At 42.7% G+C, this 25,706-nt stretch overlaps 2 long non-coding RNA genes across 3 annotated transcripts; both read left to right on the top strand.

The window, feature by feature from the left end:
• Positions 1 to 14,743: 14,743 nt before the first annotated feature.
• Positions 14,744 to 21,356, top strand: LOC144947509 (uncharacterized). 2 transcript variants are annotated; one of them, XR_013640071.1, is made up of 4 exons: positions 14,744 to 14,877; positions 17,305 to 17,422; positions 19,863 to 19,978; positions 20,883 to 21,356. It is a non-coding gene; the product is annotated as an uncharacterized LOC144947509 (long non-coding RNA). The 2 variants fall into 2 exon arrangements; XR_013640072.1 differs by lacking the exon at positions 19,863 to 19,978.
• A 6-nt stretch (positions 21,357 to 21,362) lies between these two features.
• Positions 21,363 to 23,887, top strand: LOC144947508 (uncharacterized). Its single transcript, XR_013640070.1, has 4 exons — positions 21,363 to 21,938; positions 22,105 to 22,263; positions 23,249 to 23,344; positions 23,477 to 23,887. It is a non-coding gene; the product is annotated as an uncharacterized LOC144947508 (long non-coding RNA).
• The last annotated feature ends 1,819 nt before the right edge of the window (positions 23,888 to 25,706 follow it).

Consider the following 25,706-nt stretch of genomic DNA (forward strand, 5'->3'; position numbering starts at 1 on the left):
GTACTGATTTGACGGTGGGGCACCAGCACTTGCCCCATTCTTGAAGGGACGGAACTGTTTCAGCAGCTCTCCTTTCTGTATTCTGTCAGCTAAGTTTGTCAAGCAATTGACATCTAATATTCCCATGTCAACGTCTTTTTCTTTCGTGAGCTCCAGTGCGTTTTCTAGAGCTTTGCAAAATTGTTCCTGTCCTGAAGAGGTCTTTGATGTGTTCCTCTCTGTCAGATGCTGAACCATGAGAATGTCTGGAGACATTTTAGCCTTTTCCAACCGTGCCATCGCCACAATTGCAATCTGTAGGATCTCCGTCAGATCCCTCATGTACTCCCCGAGGATATTTATGATAGTCAGGTTGCTCACGCTCATTGCAAACGTTGCCAGCATTCGGTCCTTTTGTTCTGCATCATCATCATTCATTTTCTCTGGTGCTCCAAGCCCTTCCGTGTCAATGAGCAGGATTGCATCAGCGTTCAGTCTGTCACTAAGTTTCTCCTCCAGGAACAGCAGCCGCATAAAAAGACCACGAGTGCAGCGACCAACGGACACTGCGAACTTGCAGGCAAAGAGGGCATTCAGGAGTGTGGACTTTCCAGAAGACTGCAATCCTAGTATTGAAAGAACAAATATGCGCAAATTTGGGAATACTTTTGTGACGTGGTTGCAAATCGCCGTCAGCCAAGCACCCGGCATTTCTCCAGTGTCGCCGTTTAGCAGCTCAATGGCGTGGCCACTTATTAGCAGCTCGGCGTATGAAGTAGGACATTCCAAAAGAGCTCCACTCTCTCTTTGGCCCTCGTTTGTCAATTCGTATATGTGACCCAACTCACGAAAAAAATGCTCTGGACCAAGAGACATTCGATCCAACATCTTCATGTTTGTATTGATGTTTTCTTTCATTTTATTAATCGTCAACTTGTTTTGGCCATTCAAGAGTGTTTGACGTTGAAGCTCTTCTCTCTCTGCTATGACGGTTTGTCTCAGTTTTGAGGACTCAGAATTCGAGAGCTGTGCAATACTTTGCTCGAGATGAGCCATCGCTTTTAGTCGTTCTGATAGAGGGAGCCTCATAACTTTACAATATACGTGTATCAGCGTTTGCAGAACTCTGTTGCCATTCCATAAATCGTGAGCATTTCGTTCTCCTGATTTCTTCATCTGAAATTGCATGATATTTCTTGTCCCTTGGCAAGTGTTCTTAGTGATGAAATCTATCACACGTTGTGATTGATAGCAGCTAATTCCCTCTGTTAATTGCAGTGTTTTGCCAAGATTGGACATATCTGGCTTAAATGAACTTTTAATTTTGGTTGCAGCTGAGTTTAAGGCCCTTTTAAACATAGCTCGTACTTTTTTCAACGTGTCATCATTTGTGAGCCTCGTCGTTTGAATAACAATCTCTTCTGCTTCATTGCAGTCTTCATCAGGATCCACCATGAGATAATGGATGTTCTCTTGCGAACCAGAGAGTTGGACAAATGTATTCCATTTCTCTTTGAGAAGTTCCCCCTTTTCTGGCATCATAAACACCACGTAGGTTGATGCTAAATTCTTGAAGAACTGGATAACTTCAGGGTATTCAGAGGCATCTCCGTGAAGATTGGCCAACATCACAACCTCGTTCCCTCCACGTGCATAAAACTGCTGCAGGACGGACTTCCACAGCCCAGCCCCGCAGGTCTCCTCAGTGAGCCAAGTGAACTCCACAGTTCCGTCCAGCGTCAAAGGGCGTCCCCGTCGAGCTCCAGGTTCTCCACACGATGAGAACATGTTCTCCACGGCCATGAGCTGGTTGAGGATCGTGCTTTTACCACACGTGCTATTGCCAAGACGAACAGCTAAAATCAGTATGAAAGGATTGGTGAAGATGTCGTTCTCAATTATGACACCTGATTGAACCTCCCACTTTACGGTGTTGCCAGTGATCAGGGGGAGCATCACTTTGTATTCGCCTTTCTTCTCCAGGTTGGGCATCACCAGTGGCAACGCTACTGGGAATTTGCTCAGGATCTGAATGAGATCTTGTACCACAGTGCAATCAGCAGAACTGAGTAGAGCAACCAGACAGTCAAGTCTAGACAATGGAACTTTATTCAACGCCCGTGTCTGTGTTGCAAGGGAAGAAGCAGCTGCCTTGCTCGATGTTTTTGCAAAAGTAGGACTTTTGCTACTGTGACATGTTTCCATATCTTCTTGAGCTAGCTCACTGATAATTGCAGCATGCAGAATACTGACTCCCCACATCTTTATGACTTGCATGATATATGGAAGAAGCATGTTCACAATGGCCGACGTTTGACTCATTTGAACATTAGGTTTCTCAACGATTGCAATGACTTTCACGTAATCAGATGGCGTTACCAATGGCAGTGACTTTCCGTACACTAAGTGAAAATCTTTATGCAGTATTACTGAGTTTTCTGTACCTGACTTGTTGTGATTTGCACCTTCGCTGACATTCTGCGGATACAATTGAAAAGTGCATGGGAAAACATCAAACACATACGTTAGATTATTGAAATGCACATTTCCATATCATGGGTGTTTGTTAAGTAAACTAGATTTTGTAGCCGAAGCCACCCAAGTTTCTAACAATTTTAGCATCATTATTACAAAAGTACCAAAATCTCAAACTTTTAAATGTGATGTTATATTTGTTTAGATACAGTTTTCCATTGACTTAGTAAAAAAAACACAATGGAACATATAACCCACATCAAATTTTTAGGGCCCATAATTAGAAAGCAAATGCTCGTTTTCTAATTTTACATCTATTGAGAAATTTTTATTTAGAACCTTTTAAAAACTTTACCTTAGAAAGCAACTTTCATCCTGTCCAACATTCTTGCTCTCACAATTCTGGAGAAGCCAAAATATTAAAGTATTTGGATTGTTTATTAATTTATATGATGCTATATGTTGACTGAGGATCCTTTAAACCCTCCAAATCTAAACTGTCACACTACATGTCCCATGTTATAGAGGAGAAGGCAAAAATGGTCAAACCTGGTTGTGAAAAGTTAAAATTGTATGCCAACGTTGGATTGTAACCATTCAGGTACAAACTTTCATACGTCTATGTTAAAATTAGATCCCCTGATTCATGAATATCCCAAAGTAGAAATATTCGTCAAATCTTTCTAGTTATAAGCAGAACCATACGTACAACCCTTCATTTATTTGCTCTCGCCACTGCTGGCAGAAGGGCCTTCACTATATCGAGCTCTAGACAGCTTCACAGGCTAGGGAAGCTATCTAGTGCAGAGCTCCAGTGGCTTCCTAAGATCAGAAGAGCATTCCAGATGGCCACAGAAGTGCATATAAAAGTGTGTGATGTGGAAACCGTCTCCTCCGCTGCGAGGATGGTCGCAGTGCGCATGATAGTTTATGCTCCTTGACGAAATCAGCAAGGTATTGTGGTTCAGCTATATGCACAAGCTACCACTAACCTGATTGGCACCAGCGTGGCCATCGCGAAGCGTACCAGGCGCCACGAGCACATGAGCTGTAAACCTTTCATTCTTCATGTGGCTCTCGACGTGCGACTCGCAGATGAACATCTCGCACCGTAGGCAGAACGTCCCCCCGGCTGCCTTTTTTTCGTGGCACAATTCGCATGGTTTACCCATCCCGTGTTGTGATATGAGCTGCTCCACGATGTCGACGGCAAGTCTACCCTTGGGCAGAGATCGTGATGAAAATACGGCACGGCACCGTGGGCAGGTGAATTTCTCTACCTTTCCCGATTCGTCTATCAGGCACTGGAGACAGAGAGAGTGGCCGCAGTGTAGGGTGGCAGGGCAGTTGAATTTGTCCATGCAAATGGGACAGTCCGCGTCTTGACGCACCGCGCTAGCCATGGTGTTCTCCTCCCAGCAACTCGAACCCAGCAGAATTTAATTCAGCGGAACCTGAGACAGAGTCGAGTAGTGTGTGTTAAACGAGACGTGTATTACAAGGTGATGGCGTAGCCCGGCAATTTCTTGCTCACGCCACTGCTGGCAGTGGGTATTTGGTTTAAACTCCAAACCACCGATCGGCCAACTATGGTGTATTCATGTATAGTATGGTACTGGTTGGATAGGGTGGGTGGGGATTAAAATAAAACCCATTATGTTAACTGTCATACTGAGAGATTGAACCTGCGACCTCTGGATTGAATGTAAAGTGTGCCAACCATTACACCACCACGGAATATAATGCAGTTCCGAGATACGAACGCCCGACTTACAAACATCTGCACTTACGAACAGACCACCATAAGATGTTATTATTTTTAACCATTTGACTTGTGAACGTTCGCTCGTTCTTATAAACTGAACCGGCGGAACTATTTGTTTGGCGGAGCGATCCTATGTGGGATGTAATGAGCCCCAGCATCTCCCTGGGACTCATTGCATCCCTTCCAACAAGCAAGCCCATAATCAGAACTCAAGAAAAGTGAAAACATAAAGCCTGATTTTTTTCATGCATTTACATTATTTAGCTGCTATAAATTTCCACGTGATAATAAGCCACTTGGTTGAGTTATCATTTGTGGACAGGTCGCCTCTCAAAATAGATACATATCCCAGTAGGCTTCATCCGGTAAGATAAAATCGAAAAATGTAACCTTGTAGACTGTTGAATCAGAATATTTATTTTTTTATGAGAATATTTATTTATACTGAAGGAATCTGATGAGCTATAAAGTTACGTCCAGTAGGGGCAGGTCAGTACGTTACAACGACACACAATACAAAATACGATAGGAGTGCAAAGTATAGGAATAGTATACAAATCACTTAAATATATACAAATAAAACGAATCTATTATTTTTTCATCTTAGTGTAGTGAGTCCAATTGAGTCGCAGACGTTGTCTTGGGAGCAGCACTATTATTTTACCAACTCAACTTAACATAACACAACCTACACTTGGGTGTTGAATGCCCATCTAGCTACGCTACGGCAAAACTAGACACAGTTCTCTATCCCGCCCCGGACCACAAGCTGGGTCCCGGACCACATGGCTAGAGGCTTCTTTAACCCGACGTGGATCTTCATCACCAGCAACATGAAGAACCGCGACCCCCCCCACGGAACCCCCGTTAAATCTGCCTGGGCTGGGGCTGGCTCCGCCCCTCGCCCCTCCCACCTTCTAGATCTCTCGAGCTCTTTCCCAAAGGCTCCCGAGAGCTCTTTTATACCACGTGACTGCCCAGTGGCCCCCGGCCACCGGTGCCCCCCCCCCCCTCCAATATCATCCGGTCATGTGTCAGCAGGTTAACCAGCGTATCACGCCCCAACATAACCCTGGCTGGCTGACACTCCCTCTCGCTCCCTCACCGGGAGCCCACACCACACACTGTACATGGTGCCTCCGCGCTGACCAGCGCTCACCCAAGCCCCGCTAGGGCTGGTACTATGCCCAGTAAGCGGGCTACCCATAATGCCAACACATCCGCCGTGGCTTCGTAAGCCCGGCACCACACAGTGACATTCACAGTCACTACTTCAGCATGTAAAGCCTACTGAGCTATTAGCTTCTTTATCAGAAGTGACTTGGCTAACATAAATGATAGCTCGACGAAGTGGCTTATCACATGTAAAATTAGAACAGCTAAATAATCTAAACACATGTTGATTCTAAGTGTGGAGAGCATGCAAACTTCAAATATATAGGCGTCATGGTCGGGATCGAAAAACAGGACCTCCTGCGTACGAAGCAAGAAACATAATCATACCACCGTTGGGTCAGAAGCTCGGTGGAGCAGCTCCCTCAGAACACCAGACTCTGCTAATGGGATAGCGGTGCAGCTTCTCGGCAATGTACAAACAATTGGAAGCCGAAAACAAGAATGCAGAGTAAAACTCCGCAAAAGATACACTCTCCCCCAGCATCAAAAACTCTCCTTTGTCTACAACTGTACTTCCAGGAGAAATAGGTGCCGCACTGGCGGTAACAAAGGCAGGTAAAGCCGCAGGAAAAATGGGATTTACCTGGAATTCTTAAAACACCTTGGCAGCAAAGGTAGAACTTGGCTGGCAAATTAAGAAAAAAATTAATCGCCACCAGCAAGCTACCAAGACTTTGGAGAAAAGCAAAAGACATTGCTCTCCTCAAACCAGGAAAACTTGCTGATGGACCCGCACAGCTACAGGGTAATCTGTGTTCTTTGCCAAGCCTACAAGCTACTGGAACGAGTACTGCTGCTCAACTCTCTCCTCTCTTGGAAGCCACCATACCATCTGAACAGGCAGGTTTTTTTCCACAACGAAGCTGTTGTGACCAGATCCTCACCTTGACATCACACATCGAAGCCGGCTTTCAGCATGAACAGAAAACAGTGGCTGCTTTCATAGACTTGTCCTCTGCATACGACATGGTCTGTCACCGAGGACCTCTATTAAAAATCACCAACACCATCAAGTGTGAAAAAAACGGTTTGCCTCATCGCCAGTATGCTAGGCAGCCGACAATTTCGCGTCCATCTCCGAAACCAGATCAGCCACCCACGCACTCTACACGATGGCCTACCGCAGGGGTCGGTATTAGCACCAACCCTGTTTAATCTGTACACCAGCGACATGCCGCAAGTTCATTTACCCAGACGATCTAGCACTGGCCAGCCAAGCGACGACACTCAGTGCAGCTCAAGACATCTTCAACACCAACCTAAAGAAATTGGTAGATTATTACTTATCCTGGCGACGTAAGCCACATGCAACCAAGACAGTGTTCTCAGCATTCTATTTCAACAATGCGGAGGCAAAAATAACGCTAACGGTTGAGTTTCATGGTAAAACCGTCACCCACGACCCACTCCAGAAATACCTTGAAGTGGTGCTCGAACAAAGTCTCACTCCCAGGCAACACATTGAGCAGTCGAGCAATAAGATAAAAACCCGCACGCACATTATCCATTAACTGGCGGGAACTGGTTGGGGCTGTGATGCACAAATACCAGAGGTGTGGACTCGAGTCATGTGACTTGGACTCGAGTCAGACTCGAGTCATGAATTTGATGACTTGCGACTCGACTTGGACTTGCATAACAATGACTTTGTCCCACCTATGAGATGTGGACTCGAGTCATGTGACTTGGACTCGAGTCAGACTCGAGTCATGAATTTGATGACTTGCGACTCGACTTGGACTTGCATAACAATGACTTTGTCCCACCTCTGACAAATACTACGGGCTACCATTCTCGCCCTCATGTATTTGACGGGAGAGTATTGCTCAACTGGGTGGGGACGTATCGACACACAATTGAACATTGCAATGCGTGCCATCTCAGGTACACTGAAGTCGACACTGACCCAGTGGCTCCCAGTGCTCACCCACATCGCTCCGCCGCAAATCTGTCATGAAGCAGCGGCCGACAGGGAGTACCAAAACATTATCATTAACCTGCACCTTCCGATACATTGGGACATAAATCCAGTGGCGCCTGTTCGCCTAAAATCACGCCACCTCCTTCTGGATCACAGCAGCTTCACTCCACGCCACAAATAAAAATGAAGGCGAGAGATGGAAGCAAGTTTGGACTGTGGCCACCGTCAAAAATAAACGTCTCATACAGGACCCTACCATCGACCCTCCCTTTTTCAACCTTCCACGCCGCTAATGGTCGACCATCAACCGAATCAGGACCGGGCATGGCCGATGCGGCCACCTGATGCACAAATGGCGCATCAAAGTTTCAGCGGCCTGCGAGTGCGGCCACGAATCCCAAACGATCGGCCACATTGTAAACAGCTGCTGTCTTCACTCCTTTAAGAAGGAACAGACGAGATCCACTCTTTCTGAACGGATAATTCAGTGGATAACAAATCTAAAATTACATCTTTAATCTGTTGCCATGAATCCATACAAAAGAAGACCACCGTTGTGTAATTACCGAAATTGATCACATATTATGGCTGAGAGGGTCGTGTGATCAACACCCCTCCTAACCGCTGTCATAATTCGAGTACTCGACGATGCTTACATACTGCTCCGAAATGAAGGGACAGGAAAGGGTCAGATACTACCAACCATTGATTGTGTTGTATACAAAAAAGTTTCCCTCGCTTGATGCCGGTTTGGTTTGTGCGACTTTGCGTACTGTGTATGGAGTTTACCTCTTTCTAACAAAAAATCGCTCGACTGCAGTTTTAATTCGCTCTACATGCCGCTATGTGGTCAGACATTGGACAGCATTTGCACTGTGTGTACAGTGTGCGTACTGTGTGTACGGTGTATGTACGGTGTTTGTTCCAGGTACTGTGTACAGTGTGTACGGTGTTTGTATGGTGTTTGTACTCTGTGTACAGTGTGTGCTGTGTGCGGACTGTTTGTACAGTGTGTGCTGTGTGTACAGCGTGTGTACTGTATTTGGTGTGTGTACAGCGTGTACCATGTACTATGTACAAAGTATGTACTGCTCGCGCACTTTGTGTACTGTGCATGTACTGTGTGAACAGCGTGTGTTTTGTGTTTTCTGTGTGTAGTGTGTGTACTGCTTGTGTGCTATGCGTACTGTGTGTACTGTGAACACCGTGTCTACTGCATGTGTCAGCTGTCTCACACACACATATACATACTGAAATCCATACTGAGATGCACACAGATATAAATACGATCTACACTGAGATACATGCACACATACACATATACGGTGTAGCCTGCATATACTGTTGGTGGAAGTGTTGTTAACCGAGCACATTATTGCAAGGACCTGCAAGGGCGCGTGAACAAGGGGCGTGGTACAGCCAGCACACACGCACCACACATTAGGCCAACATCACAATATGGCAAGTCCTCGCTTAACACGTGGCGTTCACACGATAACGCGTTTTCGCTATAGCGTGGTTCTTCCATTCGGGAACACTTTTCACACAATGCGGAACACGCACCACCAAAAATGTGGGAGTTGCGTGCCATTATAACGTGGTCGACGACGAACTACTTTCTTCAGCTGCTTAACTGAGCAGTACAGTGGTATAGTAACACAGTTATTTGTCCCGCCATCTCACTACGTGGCACGCTTAGCAGTGCATTGTATCTCGCCAGACTTTATCATTACCACATTATGTATTACTAGTTCATGAAGCCTGTCTTCACCAGGCAAAGGTTTTCAATAATTATAGTAATGAACCTGATGTGATTTTTAACACTTTATATCTACAAGCAGACACTAATAACTACTCCAAAAAAGTTATTTTTTCGCAACATTGTTTATGACTTGATTCAACTTCTTATATTTCTAGACGTACCTATCGGAAACCACTCAATTTAAAGATTCCGTTCCTTTTCTATTAGAAAGAAAAAAAATACTCTATGAGGAGAAGCGCCCATCTTTTACCATTTTCGAATTCTTCAGATTTTAACATCATAAATTGCGTCTTTTTTCGTTAAAACCCGCTTTAATCCGAAATATCTCAGAAACTTAAAAAGATAGAGCAATGGTTCTCTAATTAAATTTGCTGTTTAACGCATTATAAAATAAAATAAAAACTGCAATCTTATCATTTGAACGCTTTCTGAATGACACGCACAAAACCTTTTTATGGGACATTTAAAATTGAGATTTTGTGGCCTTAAAATGAAAAATCGCGGATTTTTAGATTTGTTTCCTGTTATTTTTGTCCTAAAAGCTACCTATGTACCAAATTTTAGCTTTATACATTGTCGGGAAGTACCATAGATGCCTTTGAGACGTACATATTAAGATCTTTATTTATAGATGGAACATGGGGAAATTGTCTTCACTACACGCATTTTTTGCTTAACGCATTTTCCACGCGCCACTTTTCAGAAACGCATCTACTACTACTAGCGCTTCAAACAAAGACTTGCCGTACGCTTGTTGCAAAGGTAAAAGGTGCAGCCCTGCAATTGGCTGCTTGCTAACTACGCCACTACTGCTGGCAGAAGGCTCTCTTCCATTCGAGGGGTATATACGGAGCCTCCTTCTGGAGTGAATTTGTGGGTTCCTCTTCAACGCAGGCCGAATGAACGTCTCGAAAGAGGTGGGAGTTACATGCAAACCTCACTGCATCGCACGGCGCAGATGCGCTTCTGTTGCCGTCTGGAACGCTCTTCCTTCCGATATTAGGAAGCCACTGGAGCTATACTTTTTAATAATTTTGATTAAAAATTCATTTCTTTTGAACGAGGCTTTTTGTTTCGTTTGTTGCCCTTCCTCCGCACCCCCCATGAGCATCGTGCGGGCGATGCAATATAATTATAACATAATACTTCTATACAGTACACTGTACACCACACACTGCATGACTGTACACTACACTATATATTACACTATAGGCTACACCACTATATACTACACCACTGTACTAAATTGAAAACTAATTTCTTTAGAACTGTTTTTTGCGTTTAGTCTGTTGTTCTCCCACCCGTACCTCCGATTAGCACGGTTGGCTACGTACGGTGCGAAAGAAGTTCAACATACATACGTTGTTTTGAGATTTCAGAATTTTTCCATAAACAGACAAACGTACGAACAAAAATACAGACAGATAAACAGGCAAACAGACAGACAACAAGACAGACAAACAAATAGACTTACAAACAAACAGACAGAATCAAGTCGGCATAGAGCGGCTTCGCAACTAAAAAAAACAACAACTTACGAGGCTCCGTGGTGAATAGCTGAGGCTGGTACCATGCTGCTCTCCTGCCGAGGTGTCACCACCAAGCAGGTGTGGCGTAGAGATAGCCGCAGCGCCTAGTGAAGAATGGTAAGGGTGGGGCAACGCTGCTTGGATGTTGCATGAATAACCAATCAACCGCTGTGGGCGTTGGAGATCACCAAACCCCAGAATAAGACCGCGAGTGACCTTAAACAGAACGATTATTATTGTACAAATACGGGTCACGTCGGCTATATATAGTTTGTCTCTCCATGTGCTGTGAAGAAAAAGGTCATTGCCCTAAACCAGTGGCTCTCAAAGTGTGGTTCCCGGACCATCACTGGTTCTTGACTGTCTTCAAGGTGGCCCACGGATTGTGATGCAAATGCAGATTGATCCGGACATAATGTCAATGCTTATTCCTTTTTGTTTCGGACATTAATTATTAATAAGGTCAGGTAAACTGCCCTGATTAAACTACACTAACCTTAAGATCTAAATAATCCCCCTAAAAAACCTTATCGTTGTGTATTTTTTGTATATGCCACTAATATTAATAACTAGCGTTAAGTACCCGGCGTTGCCCGGGCGAAAAAGGCAGACACACATGTAGTTACACACACAAAGGGACTGACACACACACATAGAGTTACACACACAAATGCACTCACACATACATAGACTGAACAACAACAACCGCCATTCACCACTAAGTGACGGTGACGTCACCACAACGCTTGTGCCAGGCTATGTGCACCTTGTGGCCACGTGAAGTGTCGAACACCTGCTGGCAGGAGGTCACGAGGCAAACCCAGATGGCACAGGTCGACTGACTGAGACTACTGGCTGATGCACCACCTGTGGCCCCTACTGTGGCAACTTGATGTGCTTTAGCCGCCCGGCGCTCCGCTCGTTGTTGTGAGCGTCGCTCCTCCGCCCTCTGTTGTTGTTGGAGGGCGATTGCCTCCAACTGGCCAGTAGCGTCCTTCAGGAGCCTCCTCCACAGAGGCCGATCTTGACATGGCTGGTACCAGTCATCGGCAAGTCCACTCAGCTCCATGTCCTCCTGTACCACATTATTCCATCTCTTCTCCAGCCCGTGCCACGGCCGTTTAGCCCCTACGATCCGGCCAAACAAAAGCTGTTTAGGCATGCGGTGGCTAGGCATGCGGGCTACATTACTCAGGCAACGCAGCCTTGCCTGCTGAAGGAGCTCACCGATGGGATTTTGTCCACATCTTTCAAGGATTTGTGAGCTCCTCACACAATGCATCCTGGTTAAACCCAGGATGCATCGTAGGTAGGCCATCCTAAATGTTTCTAACCGGCGAAGATGTTCCATTAGGGGGGTCCAAGTTTCAGAAGCATAGAGAAGGGAGGGAATGACCGTGGCCGAGAAGACCTGAAGCTTTACACAACCAATGAAAAGATAATGCGGCTCAACTGATTCTGAGTGAGACCTCTGCTGTTAAACCAGAGCTGGTCATTAGCAGACTGGCAAGGTATGGGAAACTTTCCACTGTCTCCACAACTGCCCCATCACCAATTGGGAGTTGTGGGGATGGAGTATCCGATGGTACAAAATACCCAGGCAGGTGCTTCGTTTTGGTGGGGCTGATGGTAAGGCCCCACCTTTTGGTGGCAAGCTCCAGGTTCAGCAACGGCACCTCGAACTCCTCCTCCGAGTGAGCAGCAATTAGCAGATTATCGGCATACATAACGTGGTTGAGCAAAAGGGAGCCATCCCTTGACCGCACCCAGGCAGCCATCAGCCTCCCATTGTATCTGTACCAAATGGAAATTCCTCCGGTACAGCTATTGAAGGCTTCATGAACTACGTGATCAAAATAGATGTTAAATAATGTGGGAGCCAGAGGACATCCCTGTCGCACCCCAAGGTGTACAGGGAAAGGCTCTTACTCCCGGCCACGTAGTTTTACCCGGGCCCGCCCACCATCATGAAGGTCCTTAAGGATGGTGATCAGTGGGTGAGGGACTCGGAAAGCACGAAGAACAACCCAGAGGCCAGGCCTACTGATGGTATCATAGGCCTTGAGCAGGTCAATCAAGCACACACATCGACTAAGACACACAAATAAATGGACTTACACTGACTAACATGGAGGCATGCACACACAGCAACTAACACACACGCACATGGACTCAGACACACACACACATATGGACTCACACACACAAACACATTGACTTACACACACACACATATGGACTGACACACACATAGACATCCACTTGAGATACACACACACATGGAGTTACACACAGATATGGACGTACACACATACAGCGACTCACACACATACATAGAGTGACACACACATTGCCGTACACACACATACAGACTGTCACACATAGACATCCACTTGAGATATACACACATGGAGTTACACACGCATATATCGACGTACACACATACAGCGACTCACACACAGACATACGTGGACTCACACACACATTGATGTAAACACACATATGTACTTACTCACACACATATGGACTAAGACACACACACATGGACTTAGACACACATAGATAGACTGACACACACACAGCCCTACACCCATACAGATGTGACACAGACAGCTACTTGAAATACACAGACATGGATGAGCACACACATATGGAGTCACACAAACGCATTGACTTATACACATCGAGTGAAACACACATGTATAGACTTACATACACATGTTTGACTAACACACACATACACGTGGACGTACATGGCCAGATCACAGACTGGCAGACCGTCGCAGCGTCATAAAAGCGCAGCAAAAAAGGGAACATTTAGCAAGCTAAAAATGAAGAGTTTTGTGCACACAAACATTATAATTGTAATATCTCCCAACGTATTTGTTTGATAATAGTAAGAAATCAACGTGAGTTCTTATCTACACACAAACATTATTATAGTAATGTTTGTCAACTAATGTGTTTAATAATAGAAAACATTGGACTTGATTTGTTAGTGTAAGAAGCTTGGAAATTTGTCCTTACCATAGGCGTGTTGAGTGAGGCCTTGTGCCATGCGTAGCCCCCCTCCTGGCCTACATTGGCGAGGCAGTGGAGTTGGCACGTTGCCAGGCTAGGGGCTGGACCGCTACCCTCCCCCCCGAGCAGTATAAACTGGACGCATCGTGTTGGGGGTTTGGGAAAGAGGACATCACACTGTTAAGAAATATCTGCAGCGTTATGTGTGTATGTATTGCCAGTTAAACGCTTAAAATAAAATGTCCCCCGTGAGCTGGAGCGAACGCGCATCACTTGGCAGGGTCCGCCCCCCCAAGGCAATTTGCGTCAGTTGGTACGGTCGATGTCGCGCAATAAGTAAATAATTAATAATAGAAACGGCACAAATGTGTTAATTAAACTACTTTAAAGTTTACGGATGGGAAAACGGAATAGCCTATTCCCACCGCGGGGCTTAGGACATGCTATCGGGCATTTTTTTTTCTACGTGCAGCCTACCGTCCGAGAGCCAAATCCCCCGCAAGCGCGAGCGCGTGGAGACTTTTATATATAAAAAAAGAAAAAAGAAAAGAAGATTAGTATGACTGGTAGTTAGAGATAACTTAATGCGTTTTGTCAATAGGAGTCGGGGCTATGCGCTCCACAGACATTATTTGAATCGGTTGAGTGGTTCGCGCGCCAGAAAAGAGTTTGGAAAATGCTGCCCTAAACGTGCCCTGATATTTATTTAATTCTTAAATACCGCAGCATCGTTGTTAGTGACGTATGTGTTGGGGTTGTTTGTTTGCTGTCCTCGTGCACCACTGTCAACGCAGCTGCGGCTTCACCACCTGGATGTGAAATTGTAGTTGTTGCTCTGCATCTACATAGCCGTAAGCAAGAACACTGTAAAAATGACAACTCAAAATTGTTCACCTTACTAAGATTTTTGCATTCACTGACAATAAAATTGCTAGTTGGAACTTGAACTATCTGTTGTAAGCCACTTGAACTCACTTTCAGACGTTTCTGAGTAAAAGTTCATCTTACTTTATAAATTGAGTTGATTTTATTTTTAAGTTGTAGTTGACACCCAGTTAAAGTGAGGTCAACTTATCTGCGCATGCTCATTTGAAATTTGTCATGGCAACCGGCTGCCACGGGGTTTCCAAGGATTTTGCCAGGAGCTCTCTTCGACAGTTTGAAAGTTTGCGTCCGCCATTTTGTCACGATGCCAGCGGTAAATTTCTCTGACTTCTTGGCCGAAGATAAACAACATTCATTCTAACAGGTAAGCTAATCATATGAATATGTATATGCATTTGGTATTTGTATTACATTTCATTGCGCGAAACAAAATCGATAAATCATAACCAGGCGAGGCGTTAATGGCAATACAAAATCCCACACTTGCTAACGTTAATTGGTTAGAAGCTAACGTAGCTTATTTTGAACAGCTAAGCTCAATATAATTCTTGTCCACATATTAATTGAAAGATTTGTGTTGCCGTTATGTTTGTTATTCTCGATGAATGATATGGCATTGTTTTATGCACGTCTGCTTTGCTCATTGACCTGAAACCGAAGCACCGGCGGTAACAGTTCACATTGCTGCTCGTGATCAAGGTAGAACTAACGTGCTAAAACTTTGATACAAAACTTCGGTTTGATACGGTTAACTAGATTTATATAGCTTCTAGCATGCGACCTTTGTGTAGGGCTGGGTAAGTTGCCGAGTTCGATACTTTTTAGGTAACGTTACCGACCGAATTGCCTCGATACTATCGAGTAACTTTATCTAAAAATGACATGTGGTTCGGTTCCAGTTCCAGAATTCGATAACGTTACCTAAGGAGTTAACTCGTCAACGTCAGTGCTCAAACAAATACATATGAAATGCACAACGACACACATAAAGTCGCTCACGCACACTCATATTATGAGACGCGCGCGCGCACCCACAACTTTTCACACGCATACTTATATGAGACGACGCAAGCACACACACACAAACTCTCCGCGCACATATTCATATGAGACGCGAGCACACACACATAATACCTTAAAGATGTGGAAAAGTCGATCAAAAGTGTGGGTACATTTCTCCAGGCTCGATGCCAACAGCGCGCGATTCAGTATTCGCATTAAAATAATTGCTGCAAAGACCGGTACCACGACAAATATGATGAAGACCTTGACAGTGCACGGAGTAAACATAAGAGCAGAAAGTTGCTCCGTCTTCGACTGGTAAATGAAGAGATACCTTGTTGATCACTCCAGTGTTTATATTTCAATAAATAACCTACTGAATGTAACGTTACACACTGTCGTTCAAAAATGTGTTGGTTTGTCAGAATTTGTTTTCTGTAAGGATGCATTAAAGTTATCAAAGGGTGACATTACAACGTGTAATGTTACAAAATATTTCGTTTTTAAATAAATCTTTTTTGAATTTTTTATTCATCAAATAATCATGAAAAAAATTATCATAGTTTCCAAAATATTAAGCAGCAAACTGTTTTCATATTTCTGAAGGGTCATTTGACACTGAAGTAATGATTTTGAAAATTCAGCTTTGATATCACAGGAGTAAATTACATTTTGAAATATATTAAAATAATATTTTAAATTGTAATACTATTTCACAATATTAAGTTTTACTGTATTTTTTTATTTTTTAAAAATCAGTTTTGGTGAGCATGAGCTCTTTATAAAAAAAATGTGTTCCTTTGTGCACTGGCTAAGGAGCATGAGTCAAACTAAAAAAATAAAACCAAAGTTTTTCTGAGGTAATGTGTTATGTATAGGGATGGGAATTGATAAGGATTTAACGATTGCTTATCGATCCGATTCCTTATCGATTCTCATTGGGTGAGGGAATAAGTACAAATGTGTTTGTTTGTATTAACTCGCTTTAATATCTGATCAGAAGACAGAGCACATACTGTATACACAAATTATGTGTAGCAACCTCAGAACAAATCTAAAAGTATAGGTGAGCTACTTCTCAAAGTGAGTGTGTGTGTGAGTGAGCATGTGTGCGTTTGTGTGTGAGTGAGTGAGCGCGAGAGAGTGTGTGTGCGCTAGTGAGTGAGCGAGAGTGTGTGCGTGAGCACTAGTGAGTGAGTGTGTATGTGTGCGCGTGTGTGAGTGAGTGAGCGCGAGAGAGTGTGTGTGCGCGCGCAAGTGTGTGTGTGTGCGCATGAGAGTGAGTGAGTGTATGAATGTGTGTGAGATAGCACGCGATGGCTTGTCGGAAAGCAACATGGCGTCCCGTTAAAGGCCTCATTATACTTCTGCGTCGAACTTCTGCCTCTGCCATGTTTGCCACGTTCTTAATCAAAACAATGCAGCGCGTGTGTGACATCATGACACATTTGCAACGAGCGGAACCGATACGCGGAATTGTTAAGCAGGCATGCTAACGGTTCCAAGGAATTGATTCACTGGGCACCGGTTCTGAAGAAGAATTGGTTCTCGGTTCCCATCCCTAGTTATGTAATCTTTTTAAAATGGATTTCATAAAATTGGTATCGAAAAAAGTATCGCTAGGAACCGGTATCGAAACTGAGGTATCGAAATTGGCACCGGATCGAAAGATTTTGAACAATACCCAGCCCTACCTTTGTGTGTTTTAGCCCTGAAGCTCAACAGCATTAATGTGAACGGTTGCGAAGTATGTCACTGTGTTAATTTTCTCCTCTTATTTTTGTGCTAGGTTTTCTATGAAGTGTCGCTTCTGCAGCTTTGCCAGTGCCAGTCAAGAACGTCTGCTTAGGCACCATCGGCTCAGGCACGGTAGAGGAGCTTACTGGCCGTGTGTTTACGGTGACTGTGTATGTACTTTTAAAACACCTGGCGCCTTAAAGTCACATTTGACCAGATCACATTTTAGGACAGCCAAAATACATGATAAATTCACCTTTTTTTGTAATCTATGTGAATTCCGGGAAATCTGCACGCAACAGTCTTTCTTCAAACACCTTGGACGCCATTTAAAAAAACATGAGACTGTGTGTTGCCCCTTCTTGAGATGTAGTTTTAAAACAAACAATCTAAAGACTTTTAGTTCACACAAAAGTAGGAAACACAAGCATGGTGATATCAGAACCTGTTTAAGAGCAGACTTAGAAAATGAACCTGTGTCCATTGAGACAGATTCCTCTGACCAACCATTAGGTATCTGTAGTGAGGAAGATACACTTCCAGGTAGTTCTGGAAATTCAGATGTCCAAGAAAAGGAGGAGTATGTAGATGCTGAGACTCTTGAACACAGGGCTGCTGGATTTTTTCTACGTATGCAAACTGAATTACATGTTAGTAGACACGCTGTACAGAAAATAGTTGAGGGGTTTAATGATATTTTACATCTTTCAAAATCCCACTCGCAACCAGGTATCAAAGCAGTGCTTGCAGAACACGGCATTGAATTAGATGATAGCGTTCTCCATAAGATTAATGATGCTGTCTTGGAAACAAATCCATTAATTGTAAGCACTCAAGGAAAGGGTGCATTGGCCACTGATCACAGGAGAAATCTTTTTTTTAAAGATAAGTTCCCTGTAATTCAGCCTACTGAGTATACATATAAAATAACCCATAAACAAACATTTGTTTATGTTTCAATCCTCCAGGTTCTTGGGACTTTGTTGAGACAGCCAGATTTTGTGGAGAAGTTGGTGTTTAGTCAAGGGGACAACCCAGGTAAATTTTGCTCTTTTCGAGACGGACAGTACTACAAAGACAATGGTCTTCTGGGTGTGCAAGATGCAAGTATCTCTATAGGACTTTACATAGATGACCTGGAACTATGTAATCCTTTGGGGTCCTCAAAAAAAATCCATAAAATTACTGCTGTCTATTGGATTTTGTTGAATTTACCAAGCAAGTTTCGCTCTACTCTCCCCCTAATTCAACTGGCTTGTCTTGGAAAAACTGTCGATGTCAGACAATTTGGGTATGATGCCTTTCTTTATCCTTTGATTAAGGATCTTGGATATCTTGAAAAGATAGGAGTGTATATTGAGACTCTAGATACATTTGTAAAGGGAACAGTGTTCTGTGTCTGTGCTGATAACCTTGGTGCACATAGCTTAGCAGGTTTTCAGGAAGCTTTAAATGTCGAAAAATTCTGCAGATTTTGTTGCATCAGTCGAGACCAAATTGGAAATTGTGAGCCAAGGAACTTTCCACTGAGAACTGCTACGCAACACGATTCTTTTGTGGAACAACTCAAGTTGAGTGATAAGCCTAAGCCATGTGTGAATGGTGTTAAATCATCCTGTGCTTTAAGTAAGTTGTCTTTCTTCCACCCAGTTACTGGATTTCCCCCTGATCTTTTGCATGATCTATTTGAAGGTGTTGTCGCAGCGGAATTAAGTTTGTGTTTAAAAGAATTGATTAGAAAAGGTTTCATTACATTCGATGGACTGAATAACCGCATAAAACAGTTTCCATACAAATTCTCTGATTTGGTCAACAAGCCACATGCAATTACAAAGACAAGCCTTGTATCTGGAAAGGTAAACGGTAACGGACATGAAAACTGGGCACTTTTACGTTTGCTACCTCTCTTGATCGGGAACTATATACCTGAACAAGAGCAGTCATGGGAAATTTTAATGGACCTTAAAGAGATTGTGGAGATTACGGTGTCTACTACGTTATCAGAGGGAACATTATGTTACTTGGGGAATAAATTGTCTGACCATCGCCAGTTACTCACTGACACCTTTCCTGAATTTAAGTTGAAACCAAAGCATCACTTCATTGATCACTATGTGCATCTCACACGGTGCTTTGGGCCATTAGTGGATCTGTGGACGTTTAGATTTGAGTCTAAGCATAGTTTTTTCAAACAGGCAATCAATGATGCTCGCTGTTTTAAGAATGTACTACTCACCCTTTCCACTAAGCATCAACACCTCATGGCATATCTTCTTTACACACAGCAATTGTTCAAGCCAAAATTGCATGTTGGTAGTGTAGATAGAGTGAAAATATCATCTTTAGATGAAAAGCTCAGGACAGGACTAGAAAAGAAGTACCCAAATGAAGATGATGTGTCTCTTGCTAAAGAAGTACATTTGTATGGGACCCAGTATGTGAGGGACATGATAGTGTCTGCGGGTGAATGCAGTGGACTGCCAGAATTCTTTAGAATACTACACATATTGGTGGACAAGTGGTGTAAAGTGTATTTTGTCACCGCAAGATTATCATCTTGGTACATGGAACATTATCGGTCTTACCAACTTATTGATAACTGTCACTCAGATGTAGAGATCCTGGATCCAGAGACTTTGAACGATTACCACCCATTGGCTGCATACCAAGTTGGTAGAACTTTGATGGTGACCCCAAGGGCTTGGCTACTGCAGTAAATTGAAATGGTAAGCACCTTTCTGTTTGTATGTTTTCATAATTTTGTCATGTGTTAATGACTTGATTTTAAGTCTTCAAGGTACAGTCATGGCCAAAAGTATTGGTACCCCTCCGGATGTGTTGGTTTTCGAGCAAAACTCACAAACTTTTGAAGGTGTTTTTAATGTAATAACCAAACCAGGATATTTTCAATAGCCCAACAGAACTGAAACAACAAAAATTGGTTTCCTCAAATTCAACACAAAATATCACCAAAATACTGCGGGAAGTGAATACTGCATGGTCAAAAGTATTGGCACTCAAAATAACCGTCTTTTGCTGTGATACAAGCACACTTTTCATTGTTAAAATCCACAGCTAAGGTTATGGATAGTCAGACATCAGCTGTGGTAGCATTCCTGAGAAGTATAAGCCCATTTCTAAAGGATAATAAAGTCGATTCTACTTGAAGAAAACCTTATACTGTCCATATAAACCAACAGATGTATAGTAAGTAAACTGGAGATTTTTGTCCGTTAGAAATGGGCTGATATTTCTCAGGAGTGCTACCACAGCTGACGTCTGACTACCCATAACCTTAGCACTGGATTTTAACACTGAAAAGTGTGCTTTTATCACGGCAAAAGACACTTGTTGTGAAGGGTGCCAATACTTTCGACCATGCAGTATTCACTTTCCACAGTATTTTGGTGATATATTCTGTTACATTTGGGGAAACCAATTGTTGTTTCAGTTGTGTTGAGCTATTGAAAATATCCTGGTTTGGTTATTTTATCAAAAAACCTTCAAAAGTTTGCGAATTTTGCTTAAAAACCAACAATTCTTGAGGTGTGCCAATACTTTTGGCCATGACTGTATATGGCTTCAGTTTAAAGTGTCATGCAAATATCTGTTCTTCTTTTGTCCTCACAGGCTTTGTTGCTTCTGGTCCACATAAATCCCAAACTCGTCCGTAAGATTCGGCTGACCAAGGCTCCTGAAACTTTAGAGGAACTGTACAATGAACTGCGTCAAAAACTTGAACTTGTGGGTGAATTCTGTATACAGTATGAAGACTCAGACTTTGGCCAGGCAGTTTGCAACCTGATTGACATAGCAGAGTTACCTTCAGAAAAGGCTGTCTTGCATATTCTGTGGAGCGATGAGGACATGCCATCACCACCACCTCCAACACCAACTCGGTCATCCTCCATCTCTTCCCTTGACACAGCCATCATTGGATCTCCAGGCTCAATCCACAGCTTATCTTCAGTTGTGCGGACATATAGGAGGAATGTTTCACAGTGGCCCACTCCGTTCCCAGTACCAGAATTCTCATATGATGTGGAACTGATACTCCGCAAGGGGAATGACACGTTTGAATTATTAGGGAAGGGTTTACATGTAACCAGAGATGTGAAAAAAAAGATTCTGGACAAGTTGGCACAAGAAATATTTTCTGTGAAAGCCTACCCTGAAAAACATGAGTTTGATTCTGTTGCTGCTGAACTTGTCAACAAACATCCCTGCCTCAAAGAGCCTGGTGGTGGTACTGGATATGCGGGATGGACAACCAGCATAAAGTACAAGATGGGGAACTACAGATCAAAACTACGTCAAGCTGGATGTAATGAGGTTGGTGTCAACAGGAGATCAAGAAGGGAGGAGGCGGATGATCATGGTGTCAACAGGCAAAGAAGAGATGATGATGATGGGGATGGTGGTCCGGAGGGAAGGTTTTCCTTGAAAAAACCAAAACGAGGTGAGGTCAACCATGTACCAGATCATCCTGAAAGCTACACCCAGGATGACTTGGAAGACCTGAGGTCTTCCCTGGTTGAAGCCATGAAGAAGAAAAACAAGGACATGGAGTTCATCAAACAGAAGATGGACATCACATTCTCCCTTAGGAGAATGGAGATTGTAGAGATGGAGCCCATGGTCTCAGAGGTTCTGGAGAGGTGGCCCGGTCTATTTCTTGAAGAACAGGTAAGGAATCTTTTTTTTTCTTGAACTTGGTGCATTTGTGTTATGTTTTTTCCATGATAGTGTATGTAGGTTAATTTGTATTATGGCTTTGAGTTTGCAGTCTTAATTATAACAATGAAATCACACTATCAGCTTGTTGTATTTGTATTGCATTTGTTTAATTCAGATTTGTCAAGAGTTCACTCGTGTGACCACCAAGGACCTGATGGGAACATTTAAAGCTGCCCTTGAGATGTTGACCCCTCGTCTGCTGAAATTGTATCGTGCCAGGAAGTGCGCCTTTAGTCGAGAGATGGAAACCCTTTTGGAAATGCTTGACAAACAGGTTGTTATATTGACTACAAGGCCCTTTCTTGGTAACACTTTACAATTTGGTTCGTTAGTTAACATTAGTTAACTACATTAGTTAACATTAACTAATAATGAACTGCACTTATACAGCATTTATTCATCTTTGTTAATGTTAATTTCGACATTTACTAATACTTTATTAAAATCTTATTAACATGAGTTAATGCACTGTGAACTAACATGAACAAACAATGAACAGCTTTATTCATATTAACTAACATTAACAAAGATTATTAAATACTATAACAAATGTATAGTTCATGTTAGTTAATACATTAAATAATGTTTAATAAATGAACCTTATTGTAAAGTGTTACCCTTTTCTTCAGTTTGTCCACTAATATTTAAACCATTAATCAAGAAGGAACTACCAAGCTAGCACTCTGCACTTTTGATGGAATATAACTTAATAATTTTTTTGCATCAGCTACATTGGTGAGCGAGTTCCATCTTGATTGTCTATTTAATACAGTAATATTTAAAGGATACGTTCACAGTTTTGCACTTTGAGCCTCCTCTGTGGGTTGATGAAATAGTGTTTGACACCCGAATTTTGACTATTGGTCCAGTCTTGAGCTTTTGGCTGATTTAGAATCGGCCCTGCCATGCTTCAGAATGGCTAGCTACATGCATTCACAAACCTGTCTTTAAATCAACCCTAAACGTTCGTTTTCAAAGATGTGCAACTCACCGATTGGTTAGTGGTGTTCGTTGAGTGTTCGTCAAACACTCTATTTCAGCCAAGATAAAAGTGCAAGGGCTCAAAGTGCAAAATAGTGAACTTATCCTTAAAAGACAAAAATAAACACTAACAAACTAACAGAGCCTGCAATTATTTTATCTGCCTACATGCACAATTGTAGAGATGGGAATACAAATGGAACCAAGTGCACATACAGGAGTACATTTCACAGAGCTAAACAAAAGTATTTGTTTGTTTTTATATTCTTCCAAAACAGACATCTGACATCACAAGTCATCGCAGACAGGCAGCTGTGGAAGGTCTTCCCATATTTCTGCGGGAGAATACTGAGAAGCTTTTCTCTAGATGCCTGGTGAGTGCAGCTTGGAAGACCTTCAGCTTTTAGTAGTGTTGTATAGCAAAGAGGCCATACACAAATAGACATCACTCTTTATTGACTAGTTTTCTACAGGACATTATTTCAGTGGTGTTTTTGTTTTGTCAGGCAACTGATGCAGATGACAAACAGGTGAAAGGCATCAAGATGGGGGTCCTCACAGTGCTTGATGATGATGACGACACAGTCATTAATATTGCCCTTGTGTTGGAGGAAACCATTGTCCTGAAAGACATCCCAGACACCCCGACTGCGCTTGCGTATCTTTTTGGCTTGCTTTATGCCCTTAACATGGAGTTCCCAAAAGACATCAAGTATACCTGTGAAACTATCCAGCACATTTTCATGGAAATGTCCACCAATTGCTCACAGCGTGTCCGGAGCTTCAAGACCAAGCTGTTAAACCAGTGATTCATTTTCCATGGGGAAGATTTATTTTATCATGTTTGTTCATTTATGTTTGGATATTTTGTAAGTCTTCACATGGACCACCTTATAGTTTTTATGTTGTTCTTTTATTTTGACTGAAAAAAAATCTGTTATTTGTAGCTGTCATATAACTGTCACGAGAATATTGATTGTTTCTCAGTAGAAGCAAGCTGTGTTTCACAATTACTGTTATAGCCTGCGTGTTTGCATTTTTGGCTAATTTCAAAGTTCAGATAATTCAGAACGTTTAGACAATTTGGCTTTTTCAGCTGGGGATTTACACATTTCTGAATTAATACTTAGGCACTATACAACTGTTTATCGGTCATCTTTGACAATATTGCATTATTTGTAAGGTCTCAACAAGAGTCGGAAAGTAAAAAAAAAGATGTATTTGCTTTGGGTATAACTCGTTTACATTGCCCAATGCCCATACTGATGTCATTATGGAATTGTAAAGCTGTGCCAAAGTCGTTCAAATAAACATGCATAAATTAACAGTTTTACTGTCAGTGGATGATTTAGTGTGTGTGTGTGTGTGTGGGGGGGGGGTAATTTAAACTCAAAATAGTAAGCTTTTACAGACTTAAAAGTTCCAGTAACTTGAACTAAAAAAACTTAGTTGTACGAACTTGAAAAACTTAGCTGACGCAACTTAATAATTGTTGTTCTTCAAAACTTAAAAAATTAAGTTGATATCTTCAACTCAAAAATTCTGTGCAGTCGGTTACCTTGAAAATTTGAGTTGAACTAACTTAGCTGACGCAACTTAATAATTGTTGTTCTTCAAAACTTAAAAAATTAAGTTGATATCTTCAACTCAAAAATTCTGTGCAGTCGGTTGTCTTGAAAATTTGAGTTGAACTAACTTTTTCTTTTTTACAGTGAAGAACACCGCAACATCATCAAGATCGCCAAATATGCTACGCCCGTTATGAACATTTTTCCAGAGGTTGTCACTTTGATCTCCCGGCACTTGAAGCTTTATACGCGTTTCTGTCCTCCAACGCGTGCAGTGTAAATGGCTAAACCCAGGAGGGTAACGAGCGTGGGAGCAGAGGGTGCCTTGGCCTCACTCTGGCTAAAGCCACGAGTTGGGACTCCCTTGACAACCACCATGAGATCTGTTCTCAACAACAGTGTTAAAGAACAAAAGCTCAGGACGCGGCGGTGTTGAGATGTTAACTACTCGCCTGGTATACTGGGAGGTCGTGGGTTCGATCCCAACCCTGACACCTGTATATTTGGAGTCTGCATGTTCTCCCCATGGTCCCGTGGATTTTTTTTCACGCGCACTGTTAGAAACATGCGTTTTTAGGGTATTTGGCTGCTATAAATGTCCACATGCCCAGCCACTTCGGCGAGCTATCATTTGTGGTCAGGTCGCTTCTGAAAAGAGAGCGATATAGCTCAGTGGCCCTTACCTGGTAAAATAAAAATGGTTTCGCTTTTTGTTAGTTTATTTAAAACTCGGTTTAAATGTATTTTCATTAAAATATTTTCATATACGTTCCACGTTTTATTTTAATAAAATTCGATCAGTAACGTAATATTGCAAAGAGGTACTATGGGGCTGTAGTGGCTACATTTTGCGAAGATGGAGCGCCCCTATAAAACTAAATGCTCTAGACCGTTAGCATAATTCATAATGTTGTTCATAATCAACGATTTTTGGGTTTAGATCGCGTTATTTATAAATGTGTCGTAACCCTCCACCACCCGACACGGCCAATCAGTAAAAAAAAAAGTGTCACGTTGACAAAAGACAAATAGTTCACTGCTTTAGCCCACCGGTGTGTTGAAGCGTGAAACCACAACATTTACAATTTGAGTACGACGTTTCGCTGGTAATTGCATCCAGCATCATCGGGCAATTCGCCAGAATGGTGAGGCTCTGCTGTGTCTCCCG

The sequence above is a fragment of the Lampetra fluviatilis genome, chromosome 45, assembly GCF_964198595.1.
Source record: "Lampetra fluviatilis chromosome 45, kcLamFluv1.1, whole genome shotgun sequence".
Taxonomy (NCBI): Eukaryota; Metazoa; Chordata; class Hyperoartia; order Petromyzontiformes; family Petromyzontidae; genus Lampetra; species Lampetra fluviatilis.